This window comes from Eulemur rufifrons, chromosome 4 (assembly GCF_041146395.1).
Source record: "Eulemur rufifrons isolate Redbay chromosome 4, OSU_ERuf_1, whole genome shotgun sequence".
In the NCBI taxonomy this organism is placed as follows: Eukaryota; Metazoa; Chordata; class Mammalia; order Primates; family Lemuridae; genus Eulemur; species Eulemur rufifrons.
The window spans coordinates 13563742-13581228 of NC_090986.1; the positions used below are offsets into that span (position 1 = coordinate 13563742).

At 41.0% G+C, this 17487-nt stretch overlaps 1 protein-coding gene across 1 annotated transcript in view; it reads right to left on the reverse strand.

Moving 5' to 3' along the window:
* MYO16 (myosin XVI) overlaps positions 1-17487 on the reverse strand; it is a 475062-nt gene that overhangs the window by 457137 nt on the left and 438 nt on the right. The gene's annotated exons all lie outside the window — the stretch shown is intronic.

Consider the following 17487-nt stretch of genomic DNA (forward strand, 5'->3'; position numbering starts at 1 on the left):
CGCTGCCGCAGGACGGTGGCTGGCTTCGGCTGCTGCCCTTGGCCGCACCACCCACGGCATGTGTCTGCTGTGTCTTTCACAGCAAAGCAAGTGCATGCCAGGGAGCAATCCCAGTGCCCTGGTACACACCACACCTCTCACCACTACCACTGTGTTGTTATCAGGCAGTTGAACATTCAAATCGTCCAGGACAAATTTTTGTCCATTCTCTTCTTGATGATTTCTAGCATGGATTTTATAATATTTCAAGAAGTTAGGACTTCACATAAGTGAAAATAAAAATTTAGAAAATTATTTTAATTCAAACATCTCGATGTATCCTCAACCGGGTCCTCTGGTTTATGTCTTCGGGTTTAGTTTTAGTGATGATAACTGCCAATCTCTTTGTGACTCTGAATTGGAGTATTCAGAGCCTGAGGTCTGTTTGCTTCCCCAGTTCCTGGTTTGGGCCCTGACCGTGTCTTGGCACAGTATGTATTATCTCAGCTCATTTTCCGTGCCCACTGTAGTTCCTGCACTAGTATTCCTACCTGAATCTCGGTTCCTGATGTAAATCTTACAGGCTTTTATCTTTAAAATCAATCTCTCCCTCTCTCTTTAAAATATGTGACAAAAATCTTTGCACTGCCCATGAACATTCCTACTCAGATCTCTTGTAGCAAAAACTATGACTGACCCAGGCCCTCACCTGCTGTGCCAATCACACCAGGTCACACTTTCACAGGCTGCTCTGGGCCCACACGACAGCGTGACAGGGATGCCAGTTAACATAGGTCCATTCCTGCAAGATGCAGAATCATTTGACAGCCACCTTTGACTGGAGAACTACCTATGAGCCCAGTATAGAACTTTCTTAGAAGGGGGTTGCTTTATTTTGAGATGTTTCCTACTGGATCTTTTGTTTTCCTCTCTCCTTCATTGGCGCTATGGGCCAAATCGTGTCTCCCAAAATCCGCATGTTGAAGCTATACCTCAGAATGTGACTATATTCAGAGAAGTGGTCTTTAAAGAGGTTAATGAAAGTTAATTGAGGTCATTGGGGTGGGCCCTGGTCTGCTATAACTGGTGTCCTCTGTTGGGTAAGCCCCCCAGTCAGTGGTACTCTGCCATGGCGGCCCCTGCAGACTGTTCCAACTGGGATCACACCTGGGTGGCACAGCACTCTGAAGGGTCTCCCAGCCTCATCTGGGACCTTCCCTGTATAATAGGGAAAACCGAAAACCAACTCCTTTTCCTTCTACCACACCCTAAAGACTAAACACGGAACATGTCTGTGATCACATGTGGGCATTTTTCACCACACCAAGCAATTCTCCAGCAGACACCAATGGGCCGTCTTGTGATTCAGTTCGATTCCCCACAGGTTGCGGGCTCAGGCCCGCCAGACCTCCCCCACTTCAGATGCCAGCTGCAAGTCCCAGGCTATGGCCGGTACTTCTGACCAGCTACAAACCAACCTGGGGTTCGGCAATTTGCTAGGACAGCTCACAGCACTCAGGGAATCACTTTACTTACGTTAGCCCATTTATTTTAAAGGCTTTTCAAAGGATACAGATGAGCATGCAGATGAAGAGGCATGCAGGCAAGGTATGGGGCGGGGCGCGGCCCCCATGCATGCTCTAGGCACGCCGCCTTCCCGGCACCTCCGTGCGTTCAGCAGCCTGGAAACTCTGCGCACCCCATACTTCGGGGATTTTTATGGCAGCTTCATCACGCAGGTGGGATTGATTATTAACTCAACCTCCAGGCTTTCTCCCCTCCCCAGAGGATGGGGCTGTAGGTGAGAGTTCATGGCTCGGTCTTTCTGCTGACCAGCCCCCAACCAGGAGCCACCTCATTAGAATAAAAGATGCTCCTTTCACCCAGGAATTCCAAGGGAGTAGGAGATCTGTATTGGGAACTGGAGGCAGAGGACAAATATGTGTTTCTTATTATATCACAGGAGCACATCACCCTCTTTCCTGTTGCTGGCGTTTCCCCTCACAAACTCTCTTATATCTAATCTCATTTTGGTGTCTGCTTCTCAGTGCATCCAAACTAAGACAGACTTCTTGAAAGGAAAAACAACCCAAACACACCTTTCATGCTTAAAAGAATCCCATAAAGTGAAAAACAAAATGCTATGCAATCTCCCCTCCCCCACCCCGTGTTGTGGCCCCACAGTCGTTCCTGTGGCATAGAAGGTGGCAGTCTGTCTTCACTTCTCCAGCATCTCCTAAGGCATAAAGCATGCATCTGCCTATCATTTATCCCATTGCAAAAAGAAATTCGGAGGATATACTCTGAGGCCCTGGATTCTCGGGTTTAACTTCAAGCCTTATCTTTCTAAAATTCAAATTGAACATAAAATTGTGTTTGTGATTTTTCATTGTATGAGAACAAAAAGGCAATCCTGTCTTTTTGAAGAAACATTTTCAATTGAGAAGGAAAACAGAGGCAGTTGTCAAATCTATGTTGCCCTAGGGTATTTAAAAACGGCTTCTAGAATCCCACAGCTGAGGTTAGCTGGAATTATAGCGTCTTTTATCATGCACCAATTCTGCATGAAGCGGCTCATTTATCAGGCACAGATTTCTTGCTTGTAAATGCCTCCTGTGAGTGAGAGTTTGGTCATGGACTATAAGTGTGGGCATTTCCTTTTTTATTTTTATCTTTCATTTTCCAACAAATTGCTAAATTAATCAGTACTTAGATTTCTTGTGCTCAAGGGCTACAACAGCACGGGAGGAGGGAAGGAAAAGGAAGCTTCTACTATGAGCCTCTCATGATCCAGCAACTCTGCCCCACCCAGAAAATGATGGAAAGCATAATCCTGCACCTGAGTCACTGAGAATAGGAAGGATAAGGCATTTATACCGAGAATTTTATCATAAGGTAGATATAAATAAGTAAATTCTAGATCCAGGGACAAAATGTTTGTAGGAACACAGAGGAGAAATATTACTCTTTCATAGAAAATCAGGGAAGTTTCCAAAAGGAGATGCTACTTAATTCAGGCCTGCAAAGATGAATAGAATTTAGACATTTTGAGATGGAAGTCAGGATAAGCAGCAGAGTAAGGAAACACACAGAGGCAAGAAACCAAGCATTGTATTTGAGGAATGTCAACGTCTCCAGTAGACAAGATTCATCACGTTTCTCAACAGAGATGATTGAGGCATTTGGAATAAGATAATTATTTTTGCTACTCCCTGTCCCACAGATTGCATGATGTTCAGCGTTTCTGTCCCCTGAACAGGGAATTCCAGAGGAGCCCAAAAGTAATTTGATGAAGACATCAAGTTGAGAACCACTAGAGTGTGACTCAAAGTTGAGCATGCAGAGCTTATTGACACAGATTCCTGGCCCTACCCCCAGACTTTCTGAGTCAGCAGATCTGGGATAGGGCCTGATAACTTGCATTTCTAGCATGTTCCCAAATGAGGAGGATGTGGCTGTTCTGGGAACACCCTTGGGGCAGCATTCTCTACGGAGCACAAAATAGAGAAATGGAAAGTCATGCTGGAAGAATAAAATTGCAGAGGCCTTGAGTACCAACATGGTCACAGGGATAAAGAACGTCTGAAGTCAAATGACTAATGACATTTCCACTATTCCATTCAAAACTTACAGAGAAAAATAAAACTCTCTCTCTCCGTGGTCCTTGACAAATTCTTATTTGTCAATGTAATTGTTGAGTCAACCATGTCAAATGCCTTTTTCACGGCCTTTGGTCTGTTTCACCTTTCATGGGATAATTTTTAAATTTGATTTTCCAAAGTCTGGCCACTACTCTAATTTTTCTCTTGCATGTTTAATCAAAAACCACAATCACCTAAAGCCACTTGTGCCCAAAGCTGTCCTGTTTTCTAGACCCCTGTTCTCCTTCCCTCACAAAAACAGGCTTCTTTTCCCCACATGCATATTTGTCAACAATGTGACTGTGTTTTCTAGAAACTCCATCTTGAAATCTGATAGCTGGGTTAGTTATTTTCTGTATAAACTGACCACAGACCTTTAAAATCTCCCTTCCAGACTCTACTACTGAGTTCTAGTAACTGGCTCTGACCCCACCCTGCATATTTACTCGGCTGCCCAGAGCGATTTACTTCCACGTTGCTGGTCCCTTCCTGGTCGCCTACTCTTCACTTCTGATGCTATATCAGCTCTCATTCATTCAATCATTCATTCACCATATACATATATATATATATGTATACATATATATGTATTTTTATCATGTGTATGTGCCCAGGGTTGTGTTATATGCTGGGGAGTTAATACAGCCCTAGCAAACTAATATAGGTGCTATGTTCAGAATTTGAAAAGGTGAGGAGTAACGTGCAAAGAAGACTGCAAAGAATGGGCCTGTGAGGTAGATGCAGAACCAAGGAGAGGAAGTCAAGTGAAGAAAACCAAGTGAAGGAAGTTGATCAAAACAGAAGAAATGATGACCATGCCAATGCTGCTTGTAGATGAATATGACAGGGACTAAAACAAAATCCTCTGAACTGGCAACAAGGACATCATCATTACAGGCAGTGTTGGTGGAATTACTGGGGGAAAGCCAGTTCGAGAGTTTTCAAGAGAGAAAGAGGAACCGTGAGTACAGACAACTTCGGAGTTGTGGTCATGAAGGGAACCAATGAAATGAAGGGGAGATGGTTCGATTTTCTTTTCTTTTCTTTTCACTTTGGAAAACATTAAAGTTTTTTTTTTTTTGTTTTTTTTTTTTCAGTGTAAATAATCCTGTGCTGTGGCTCGTGAAAGAAGAATAATGATCTTGAGAAGGCCAGAGGTGCGGGGTCCAGTGGGCGAGTTTGAACATCACTGGCAAATGCTGCTGCCCATTTTTAGAAATTCTCTGTGTATTGAAAAAGCTCAGAAAAACTCTGATAATATATTCTCTTCTGTCCATTCTTGCAAACACTAAACGACTTCTCTGATCTTATAAATGGCAAATCTGCATTTTCCCTGTAAAACATTTTGCTTCAGCATGTAGTGAGTTGCGCTGTCAGAGGCAAACATGATCTATAGACTGTTCTGCGGCTACACCTGTGCACACAGCAGCCTCCGGGCCTCTGGCAGATCACGCCTTTTTCCTACGAAAATTAAGAGTCGTTTTTTCAGAAAACTCTAGGTTTATACTGACAAAATACTGTTTCAAATTTGATGGATCAGGAACCTCAGAGGTAGCATTAATTCAGTGAACTAAAATGTTTGCTTTTTTCCAGTTTCAATTTAGTAAAAACTTAAGAGCGTGAAGAGTTGGAAATTACAGATTTCGTGTTTTGCCATTAATTCTTATTAGACATTTACCTTAGTGGAAGGGAGCAGCTCTAAGAAATAACATCATATTGAGCAAGAAATTGATGTAAAGGAAGTGACACTAGAAATAAGGAGACGATTTTTACTGTACAGACCAGAACTTGTTCCTTTCTTTCCCCTTCCGTAAAACATGAAAAACACTTGAGTTAAAATTAATACACACACACACACACACACACACATAAACTTGTGTGTGTGTGTGTGCATGTGTGTGTGTGTGCACATCTTACTGGTTCTGGTTCTCTGGAGAACCCTGACTCATACACAGTCTCCATACTAGGAATAGAGATAGAAATATGCTGATGTTCATTAGGGCTGAATAAGAAAACATTCCTTCTAGCTGCACCTTCACTCAAGCTTTCTTTCTGCCCTGAATACCCTCTCCCTTCTGTACGTCCCCAGCACCTAGAATCTATGCAGAAGATGGCGGGGACTCAGTACTTGTTTGCTGCATAAATGATGTGTGATGAATGAGTTATGGCCCTTTTCTTGGCACAGCACACATTCTAGTGAAAGATATGGATGTGTGAACAAGAGATTAAGACTTCAAGGAAATAGCCCTGGCAACGCAATGGGGGAGGGCTTGGCCTTGCCTGGGGAGGTTAGGGGAGACGCCACGGGGCAGAGGAGAGGGCGTCTGAAGAAAAGGAGGAAGGGTGCTCTGGGCAGACGGAAACACTGAAGCAAAGCCACAGCTGTGGGAAAGGACATTTCCCATCCTGGGAATCTCCCAGCACAGGGCCACTGGAGTAGAGACACATCTCTAACAATCCCCTCACTCTCTCTTGCACATCCCGCCTGAGATCGATGGAAGGAAGCTGGCCTGAGTTAGGGAGTGAGCTGCAACTGCAGAAATGACGAGGAAATGACCAATCTCTCCAGTCACCACAGAGGGAAAGTGGCTTCGGCATAAGTGAAAAAGAAATTGATTCTCCTTAAAGCGCACACACAAAAGTCCAGCAGATAGCACTCAAACTCAGGATTTTGGACTAGATGGTTTTGTAGTGTCTTCCACCTCCAAGATCCAATGCTCTGAGTTCATGAAAACTACTATTCAAAGAACATATGGATTGATTTTCTCAGGAGGTCACAGGCTGCAAAGAAGTCTAGCCAGGAAAATGCTCATAGGGGTTGAAAGGAAAAGAGTGTGGCTGGGGACCCCAGGAGAAGGAGGGCACCAAGGGCCACGTAAGAGACAGGGAAGAAGCAGGACTTCGGCAGGTCACACTCAGGAGACATGGCGAGTGCTAAAAACCAACAGAACTCCACTTGGAGGCAGAAGTAAACTCCATGGAAATGGTGCCCAGCGCTTGTCATGCACCAGGGCACACGGCATCTGTTGTTTTGAGTACCACCTGCATCCTGGAATGTGTCGATAGAGAAGACCAGATGTGCAGATGTCTTCAGAAACAGTTGCTTAATGGCAACACTTTCACCAGATGGAAATCAAAGAGTCCGAAGTCCCATCAACAAGAAGGAAGGAATCAGAGACAGAGAGAAAGGATATCCAGTATTTGCGAACCTTTCCAATGCTCGTGGCCTGCTCACTGCAAGTCTCTGCCTCCGTGTTCTGTGCAAGCTCCTTTCTATGACAGTTACAGCTGCAGGGTTGTAGCAGCTGCTCTTACATCTCAGCTTCGCAGGACGTTAGAGGTGCCAGAGGAGGTAAGGTCCTTCTCATTTACTCCCAGGGAACCTATGAGCAGCTCTGGGTCATGCTAAGAGTTGGTATACCATGAAAATTGAGGCAACAGAATGCAATGGATGTGGGTTTGAATGTCAGCTCTGGCCCTCATTAGCACTCTAATTGTGAACAATTTACTTTCCTTAAATCCTGGTGTCCTAAACTATAAAACTGGGGCACTATTTGTATGCACCTGTATTAGATTTCCAGGACTGTCATAACAAAGTCCCACAAAACAGGTGGCTTAAGACAACACACACTTACTCACTCGCAGTTCTGGAACTGGGAAGTCTGGAATCCAGATGCCAGCACAGCCAAGCTCCCAATGGAGGTTCTGAGGAAGAAGCTGCCCCACGCCCCTCTCCAGCTTCTGGGGGCTGGGGACAATCCTAGGGTTCCTGGGCCTGCAGCTGTGTCACCCCAGTCTCTTTCTCCATATCCATGTGGCTTCTTACCATGGTGCATTTGTGTCCAACTTCCCCCTTCTTTTGTATGGACACCAGTCACTGGACTAGAGCCCACCATAATCCACTATGACCTCATCTGAGCTTGATTACATCTGCAAACACTCTATTTCCGAATAATGCATACTTACAGGTTTTGGGTAGACATCAATTTTGGAGGGACACTATTTAACCCAGTACAGTATCTCATAGGATTATTTGAGGATTAAAAGAGACAATACATATAATGTGTTTAGGGGGATGACTGGCACATATTATGAGATATATATTTTATATATATGTGTGTGTGTATGCATATATATGTATATAATGTCACACATTGCCCTCGCAGAAAAGAATGAATGAAACAATTACTCAGTGTTTCATAATAATGTGAATTTTTCACTTTCAATTCATTTCCAAAGGTTCTGTCCAATTCCTGTTTCTCATTATCTCATGTTTATATTAGTGCCCTGAGCTTATGTGTCTATCTTCAGCCTTTTCCCCTCTATTTCATTGTAATTTAAAATATGATCATCCAAAACATTCCTAAAACTATACTCTTATTCCTATAATTCACACTCACAGCAACAATTGTTGAATCATACACCAGTCAAGGTCATCAGACAGCTACACTTTATTGTTCCAATAATATCTCTTAAATAATATCTCTTAATTCCCATTCAAATCATAGTGGTAGCTGACGTTTATTACAAATGTAGTAACACAGGGCAAATACCATTCGAAGGTTTTAATATGCATTCTCTAACTCATCCTCACAGCTGCATATGGGAGAGGTGCACCTCTCTCTTTACCTGATTTGCAGGTAGAAAGATGAGGGACACACAGCTCCCAAGCTTTAGGGTATGGACCAACCCCTCAACCTAAGTCCAGAGTTAAAATCTTTGAGGCTAAACCCTAGATGCTTCTGTTTGATGCTCTCCTAGCAGAAACCTGCTTTTCTCTGGCTCCATTGCTGCCCTCAAGCTGCATTTCACAGCTAGAAAGTCCCTTTCTCTCTACCAACCTCTTAAAACCTCTAAGGGAGCAAGGTTTCAGATACAGACTCATTTCACCCCACCTCACCCCAATGAATGAACGTTCACAGCAATTCCTTTTAAACGGACAGTATATCTTTCCATCTAGTTTCTAAATACTGGTAAAACACATATTTTTCTCTTTTTTCAATTAGTCTCATGGTACCTAGTAAAGTTGTGACTATCTAGCAGGCAGTTAAAATAATTAATACTTCTCAGGATTATGAATTTCACGAAATATTAAGCCATGCATTAACTTCATGCAGAATCCTTCAGAATTTAAATGTACTTAATTTCCAACTTTTTATTTTATCTGATTTTGAAATGGGCACCTTTAATTACTTAGCAGCTGTTATCTATTAACTGAAAGCATCATAGTCCAATGAGCATAGCTATGTAAATTCTAACCTGCCCAGGCTGGCTAGATTTGGCATATGCATGAGCTGTGCATATTTAGATGCACAGATCTCTGATGTAGATGTTGTCTGTGGAGCTAAAGTCTCACCCTGTTCTCTAAAATCCAGAAGTAACCCTTTTGTTCCTTGTGGCTGCCCCAGCAAATGTTTTATCTGAGTTACATCTTCCTGCATCCTTCCCCTCCTGTGCTAAGATAGAGGAAATAATGAATCCACAGCTTGGCTTCCTGAAGGTGGTCTGTTCCCATCCTATTGAGCAGTTAACAAGACAAGACGGTGGTGGTGCTGATAAAGCTGTCATTTCCCTCATTCTGCCCAGGCATGGTGCCCACCATGGAACATGGAAGATGCAGACAGCACTGTATTGTTAATGTCTTTTCACAGTGAATGTTGTTTCCCCTTAAATACAGAATGATGCTTTATATTTGCTTTACAACCCAAAGTATCTAATATATAAGACATTCATATTGGTTAAATCCAACTCTTTTGGGGAGGGTCTACATATATTCCATGTCAAATACATACTCCTAATTTCGATTTGGAGAAACATTTATCTTTGCAGAGTACTTAGCACACATCACATCAAGTTATGCTCATAGAAATGCATATATGGATCCAGAGTTGGTTACCTTCTCAGTCCATCTGGCCCTGGTTTCAATTTCTGGGAGGTCAGCTGAAATCCACTTACTGACTGTCACATTTCCTAACTGCCAATTTGTGTAGCTGGTTGCAGGGAGGTTAGGGAGAGAGAATGAAGCTGCATTCAGTACAAAGCCATCAACACCACTAAGGAGACAGCGCCAGCCCAGATATGTGACCTTCATAAAGGCAGCATTCACTCAATGCTAGTAGTGAAAAATTACAATGAGCTGCTTCTTTATTTACACCCTAGATATTAAAAAGCAATTTTAAGAAAAAGTTTGTTTGATGATCAACTACTTCAGAACTATAATTTCTGAGACAATCTAGTCAATGCAAGGAAAAGGACCAGATTAAGTAATTACAAACTAAATTAATAGGCAATATCATTTAATTTTTATGTATTAAACATGTAAGGCATATATGAAATTTATTCTTTAACCCAAGTCTACACTTTTGGGAGAGGGGTGGATAGAGAAGAAAAATCTCAGTCTTGATGATTTACTTATGAAATTCTAAATCAGGAGATGTCCAGTACATCAAGAAGTAGATCATCTAATATATATTGATCATCTACATATTCTAGGCATATTATTAGAGGATTCTGGATAACAAACAGTTGATATTTCCTATAGACTATTCAGAGGAGGTGAAACTCTCGAACTTTACAAATTTGCAACTGAATCAAAGTGACTTCAAGGTTTCTGGTCCAGAAGACCAGGGCAGTGACAGTAACATTAACTACAACTGGGAATCAAAGGGGAAATTTTGATTTGGGAAGGAGATAAAGGTAGATGTACAACTTGGGATGTGACAAGCTAGAAAGGTAAGGCCATCAGCAGGGTGGAACTGGAGCTAAGGAAAGGGGTGTGGGTAAGATTTGCAGCGGGTGAGACAGATGCAGTGGTGGAAAATGAGGTCTTGTAGCGAGGATGGAGGGAAAGAGAAGAGAGTTAAGATAAGAGCCCGAGATATGACCGTGGGGAAAGGGAACCCACCGAGGAAACTGCTGCAAGGGTTTGAGAAGTGGGAGAAGAAAACAGAGGTATCCTGTTGTTATAATTTGAAATTTCCCTTTTTACCTAAGATTTGACTTCAGATTTTGTGTTAAAATGTAAGTATAAATGCAGTGTGGCATTATAGGTCTGTAACTACACTCACAAGTTCTTTGTGTGGCTGGAATAAAACAGGCCCCCAGTAAATATTTGGCATTTTAATTAATAAATAAATAATCTTAAAATGCTGGGGAAAAAAGAAGACGACGACAGCAAAGCAGGGAGAGGCAGAGCAGGGAAAGATGAGGGAAAACCCCAAAGCTTAAAGAATACTTCCACTGGCCTGTGGACACTCCCTGGACAGTAGCAGAGCTAAACTAGAAATCAGGAAGAAAGAATTTCAAATGGCAACGATGGCAAATCAACTTGTGGGGTTAATGGTTTGGCTAATTGGACCATCATAAATCAGTTTGAGAGACAGTATGATGTTGTGGACAAAAACGTGGTCTATAAACTTAGGTATCCCTGAGACAGCAATTTCTTCTTCTGAGGCTCAGTTTGTTCACCCACAAATGGGGTGTATCCTACCTACTGCATGCCGCTATCGGGAAGGTTCAGTTAAGTAAAGTCATGCAAAGCACAGACAGTGCAGAGTGTACCTGAATATGCCAGATAATAACAGTGCTGTCAAATACATTTAATAAAAGCATATAGTGGACAAATTAGTAACTGAAGGCATTTGGGAGGAGTGACTCTAATGGAGCAATTTTCATTTCCTCTCAAGTGTGCCCTGCGTGCTTCCTCTCTGTCCCTTTAACTCGCCCACAAACACTGCCTGTCTCTGCCTCTCTCTCCCTTTTCTTTCATGTAGTGTAACTCAAATAGAGTTGAATTAAGAGTCCTAAAAGAAAATTTAGACCAAATTTTCCCTTTTAGAGAAAAAAGAGTTGCTGAACACATTTTAGATTGATGCAGTATATTAAAATGACAAATTGCACACTAAAATATCACCAGCTCCCAGGAGAAAACAATAAACCATCAAAGATACTAAATTTACACTGACAAAAACGCAACATATATAAAGTAAAAAAAAAATTCTGAATTACTTTTAAATGACATGCTACAAACCTTAACATAAATAACACCATAGACATGGTGTCTTTTGAAGTAGTGTATTTGATTCTTTATACTCAGTATGCCAATAAAAGTGCTTGGAACTAAGAAATAAAATTATTTACACAAATACACAATCTGCGAAGTTTAAACAATAATTTAAATGGAAAGTTTTTTCTTATGGCAATATATTTTACTTTCTCGATTGCATAAACATGTGCATTTGACTATTTTAGCAGCCTAAAGATAAATGAAAATATCACTACTGTGATTAAATGAAACTTTTCCCTAGATACATTTTTAGAAGAAGTAATACACATTCTAGAGAGGTTATAATGCCTCTAAAGATATTGCTTGCATTTTCAACACAATTAAATTTCTTAAATTGCAAGAAAGTCATATTTTTTCTCTAACACAGTGAGATATGTAAGTACTCATGAGGGGGTTTCCAAGGTAGATGAGAGACTCAAGGGAAGTTTTTACACACACACACACACACACACACACACATATGAAACCACACTTGGGTCAGCTACAAGTAGTGAGTAAATATACCCAGTTATGGACTGAATGTTTCTCCCCAAAAGCCATATGTGGAAGCCCTAACCCAAATGCAATGGTATTAGGTCATGGGGCCTTTGGGAGGTGATTAGGTTTAGATGAGGTTATGAGGTAGAGTCCCCATGATAGGATTAGCACCTTTATAAAAAGAGGAAGCTCATGTGAGGACACAGAAAGAAGATGGCCATCTGCAAGCCAGGACCCTTGATCTTGGACTTCCCAGCCTTCAGAACTGTGATAAATAAATGTTGCTTAAGCCACCTAGTCTATGATATCCTGATATAGCAGCTCAAGCTGACACAGACACCTGTTATAGCCAAATATTTTAATTTTTACATTGCAATAATATATTTGAAGTTTTAGCAATTGTTAGAAATTCAAACTCTTTTGTTGAGCTCTAGGAGTCACTCAACTACTTCTTCATCGTTTGCTGCTAACTCTGACCTCCCTTACTGCCCGCCACTTTTGCTTCCATTAGTAATGGGAACTATTTCCTGAGAGAGATAGATTGCCCTTCTGAGGACATTTTCTTCAAATATCTTCAGAAATTTCTTTTGTGCTATTTCTTTCATAAAGAATAAACAAGATGGTGCATGGGAAGGGTTTATTATATATAGCTGTGCATACATTGCAAGCATGAAAAAAAACATTGTGTTTGTGTATATGTGTATGTTTTGGGGTGTGGGGGGTTATTTTTTCTTATTCCTGTTGTTTCTATCACTTTCAGTGCCTTAAATTTGTCATTACACCAAGAAAAACGTGGGACTTTCCTCTCTGGTCCTATTTCTCTATTGCCGTTCAAAAACCAAACACACAAAAAGCAGTTTCTTCATAAAAACCCAACTCAAAGTTAGTCATGGATTATTCAAATGAAAAATTACTTTTTGCTCCTTTAGAATTGAAAAATCAAATCTGACTGCTTACTCACATTTTAGTGTCCTTATACCTATAAACCATATATACCTTAGTGTCCTTATACCTATATACCATATATAAACAATCTGCTATACATAATGCCCTTATTCATTTAGAACACTTAAAAATACATGCTAACAAGTGGCATTTGTGGTTACCAAAAGAATTAGGCAAGAAATTTTGAGTGACTATTGATAAGATTATGTTATATTCTAGCAAATGGTATCTGTGTACATGTGGAATAATTTCTGTGAAGGCAAATTTGTGTAGTCTAAAATTACAGGAAAATTTTATCATAGGATATCAGATAGTTAAGAATATGGACAAAGGAGTGGAGAGGCCATGCCAACTCATTGCTGAAACACTTGAATCATATTTGATCCTTCTTCTTAGTTATTTTTATATCTATTTTTATACGTTCTATTATTTTTATAATGCATTTTTCTGGTCCATTCATTCTCTCATCCTTGCACAGTCCCCTCTTTCCTTTACTTGCATCCTCACTCTTAGCCAAAAGCTGTGCTTCAGTTAGCTTTGGAACCAGTAAGAGAATCACACCTCCCATCACATCTCCCAATCCCTAGACTGGAGGTTTTCAACTCTGTCTGTGCACCACAATCTCTGCCGCATCTTTGAAAACTGCCCTGACCGCACTTCAAATCACCATCTTCATAGGTAGGTCCTAGATATTAGAATTAAAAATAAACTCTCCCTAGATGATCCTGCCATGCAGCCAGGATTGAGAACAACTGCTAGAGATCGTCCTAGCTGAAGCCAAACCTTTCCGAGAGGCACCAGATCTCATCCTGGTGTGCATGCTCAAGGACGTGCTCCATCGAGTTTCCTGCCTTACCCCAGTGTCACCAGTTTTTCTCTCTCAAATAAGTTATTTTTGTCACAATACACACTGGCTGTTATTTTCCCCATCATTAAAAAACACCTCCTAATTTATCTTCCCTCTGCAGCGATCTTCCCATTTATCACCTCTTTATAGAAATTTCCTTTAAAAAGCTTTTTGTATTTTCTGTGTCCATCTGTATTTTCCCACTGTGTTTGGAACCCAATCCCTGAAGTTTTGGTCCCAAAAATTCACCAAAACTACTAAGCGTCATACTTCTAAATGCCGTGGTCAATTCCCAGTCTTTATCCTGCTGACTGAGCAGCAGCCGGCATAGATCAATCTCTCTTCCTTGAAAATTTCTCATCACCTAGCTCCCCAAAAAGGCGGCCTTCCTCTCTTCCTTTCCTCCTGGCTGTTCCTTGTGGTTCTACCTCATTTCCCTGAATTCTTCATATTGACATTCCTCAGGACTCAGTCCTTGGACATATAGTCTTGCCTAATTTTATTTCCTAAATCATTTTATCCACTCTCTGGGCTTTTGATACTATCTGCATGCTTATGAGTTTCAGATTTATATATCTAGCTGGTATGACAGCGCCTCTCTTATTCTTAGTTCCTAGAAACATTCCTAATGTAGCTAATGCCATTTCATTCTTCTCGTTGTTCAGGGCAAAAAAAAAATCATGTTATCTTCAAAGCTCTCACTCCCTATAGTAGGTAGGATTTGGCCCCCATAATTTTGCCATTTGATGTTATGCCTGTGAATACGTTATCTGGGGAAAGGGAATTATGGTTACCAGTGAGCTGACCTTAGATTAGGGAGGTTACTCTGGCAAGCCCAGGGTAATCACATGGGCCCCTAAAAGGAGAAGAGGAAAGCAGAAGATTCCGTCACAGAGATGCAAGGATGAGAAAAGAAACAGGCAAAATATGCAGCATGAGAACAAGCATAGACCGCGCCCTGGATGCACTGTGGCTGACCTTGAAAACAGAGGAGGGGGCCACGGTCCAGAAATACAGGTGGCGGCTAGAAGCTAGGAACATCAAGGGCAGTTCTCATGAGACCCTGATTTCATTTCAGTGAGACTTATCCCTGATTTCTGACCTACAGAACTGTAAGATAATACACTTTTGGTGTTTTCAACTACTAAATTGGTGATAATCTGTCAGCAATAGAAAATTAATACACTTCCTAAGCCAATTAATCAGCATTTCCTGTCAGTTCCATCCTAAAAATATATCCAAAAATGGACTATTTCTCACCACACCCTTGTTCCATTTTGGTCCAAGCTGCCACCATCTTTCGTCTAGCTTGCTGCTAGAGCCTCCTAACCAGGGTCTCTGCTTTTGCCCTCGAAATCTCTCAGTCAGTCCAAATACAGCAGCCAGGCTGGTCCTATTAAGTCATACCTGGTACGCATGTGTCAGGTCTTTCCTCTGCTCGAAACTCTCCACTGGTGTCAGAGCGCCCCACGCAGGACAGCCAGAGCCCTGCACTTGACCACCCAGATTCCACGCACTCCGGCTCCTCCCTGCTCATCTCTTGTACACACTCTGCTCCCCTGTGCGGTTGTCTTGCTGTTCCTCCCACAGACTGGCATGGCCCACCCACAGGCATTTGTAGCCCGCTGAAATGCTCACCCCCAGATATCTGTGTGCTTAATTCCCCGTGGCCTTCAGGTGGTCTCCTCAGCATTGATCATTCTCTATCAAACCATTCATTTACTTTATTGCTCACAGTCACCCACACCAGACAGCTGAGCATCGGAGACGCAGAGATTTTGTCTGCTTCATTCACAGTTGTCTTTCACATGATAAAGCCCTGGTCAGTATTTGATGAAATAATGCACTTCTCCCACGGAAGATGACTCTCAAGTTCGTTCTTTTGTTCCTATTCCCGCTGCAACCATCCCAGCCCTACTCTCTCTTCTCACACAGAAATTTTATCAGTAGCTCTTAGATGGTGTGCCCACTTCCAGCTCCCAGCATCACTCTTTAATCCACCCTATGGATAAACACCCCTCACTGAGCTTCACTAGAAATCATCTGTAGCACACAAATGCCCTTCTTAGAACATTATAATGTTTTGGGGAAAACATTATAATTTATATAATAGCTACCTCTTGGTCTCTGGGTTTATTACCTTATTACTCCAGATTTCCTTTTAACCCTAACTTAGACATTATTTTGTACTACAGATACTTTACCTAAGAAACTTTATAACTTTCCCAATAAATTTTTATGTATTCATTAAATCAATACAGAATTTAAGTTTAAAGACCTGCTTTCCAATTTATGTTTGCTGTGACAAGTACTGTCTGGTGAGCTAGGATAGATGGCTTTATTCTCTTTCATTTGACCCTGCCGGAAGGTATGAGATGGGCAGGAAGGAACAGTGAACCCAGTGGACATTGCCCCTGCCCTCAGTGTGCTTACAGAGTCACAGAGGATATGGCCATTAAGTGAATAGCCACAAGTGAGAAAAGAATAATAAAATGAGAGGTAGGAGTGCCATTGACAGCCATCTAGAGATTGTGATACCGTGGCTGAGATTCAATTCCTTCATGGGTGAAGTAAGAGGATTAGACCAGATGATCTCTTAGGTACATCCCAGCTCAGAGATTCTTTACTGCCATTGCCATTAAAAATATATATATATATATATATATATATATATATATATATATCAGAACTTCCGAAAATATTCTAGTTTAACTAGCAAGCCCATGAAAAACCATGAAAATAACAACTTGAGTCTCCCTATTATGTATAGCTATTATTGTATATAATGTGCCATCAGTTTTCTTGGATACAGATCCACAATCCCTATTTGAAAGCCTTGGAAACATATATGTCACTAAATGAATTATTTTTCCAAATTGAACAGGTTAGAAAATATAAATAGATCAGGGAAAGTTTTACCATTAAGTAAGTTACAAAAAAAAAAAAAAAATTGGTTTCAGAGTATTTCAGATTTCAAATTGTGGTTAATAGATTGTGAAGAATACTTCTTTTAGATTAATTCAACCACTGGTTTTAGAGCCAATAAAGGTAATTGATTTATATCTATTTCTTTGAAGCCTTCTCCATGTACACCAGAGGTGGAATGCTTCTCTCACACTAGCACTTGGGAAAGTAGATCATGAAAACAAAAGAAGAAAAATCCATACACAAAAATACATGAAAGATGAAACAATTTCATCTTTCTGATGACATCTGAAGACAACTGAGATTTGGATTTGGTATTAGAAAAATGTGATAACACAAGCCAGCACACTTTAAGGGATAAAAAAATTAACTCATGTCCTGAGAATGTGGGGGGGGATTCTGTATCTACCTGTGTATGAGCTAGTAATTAATGCATTTTACAGTCCAGTATCACCATCAAAAAAATCCACTGATAAAAAAGTTTCATTAACTATTTGAATGGACAATTTGAGCAGAAATCACTTGCTTTTCGGATGGGTGGTTTTAGAAAAATGAATACAACAATTTCACCAAAATTTTATATTATCTTTCATTTTACTAGGAGACTT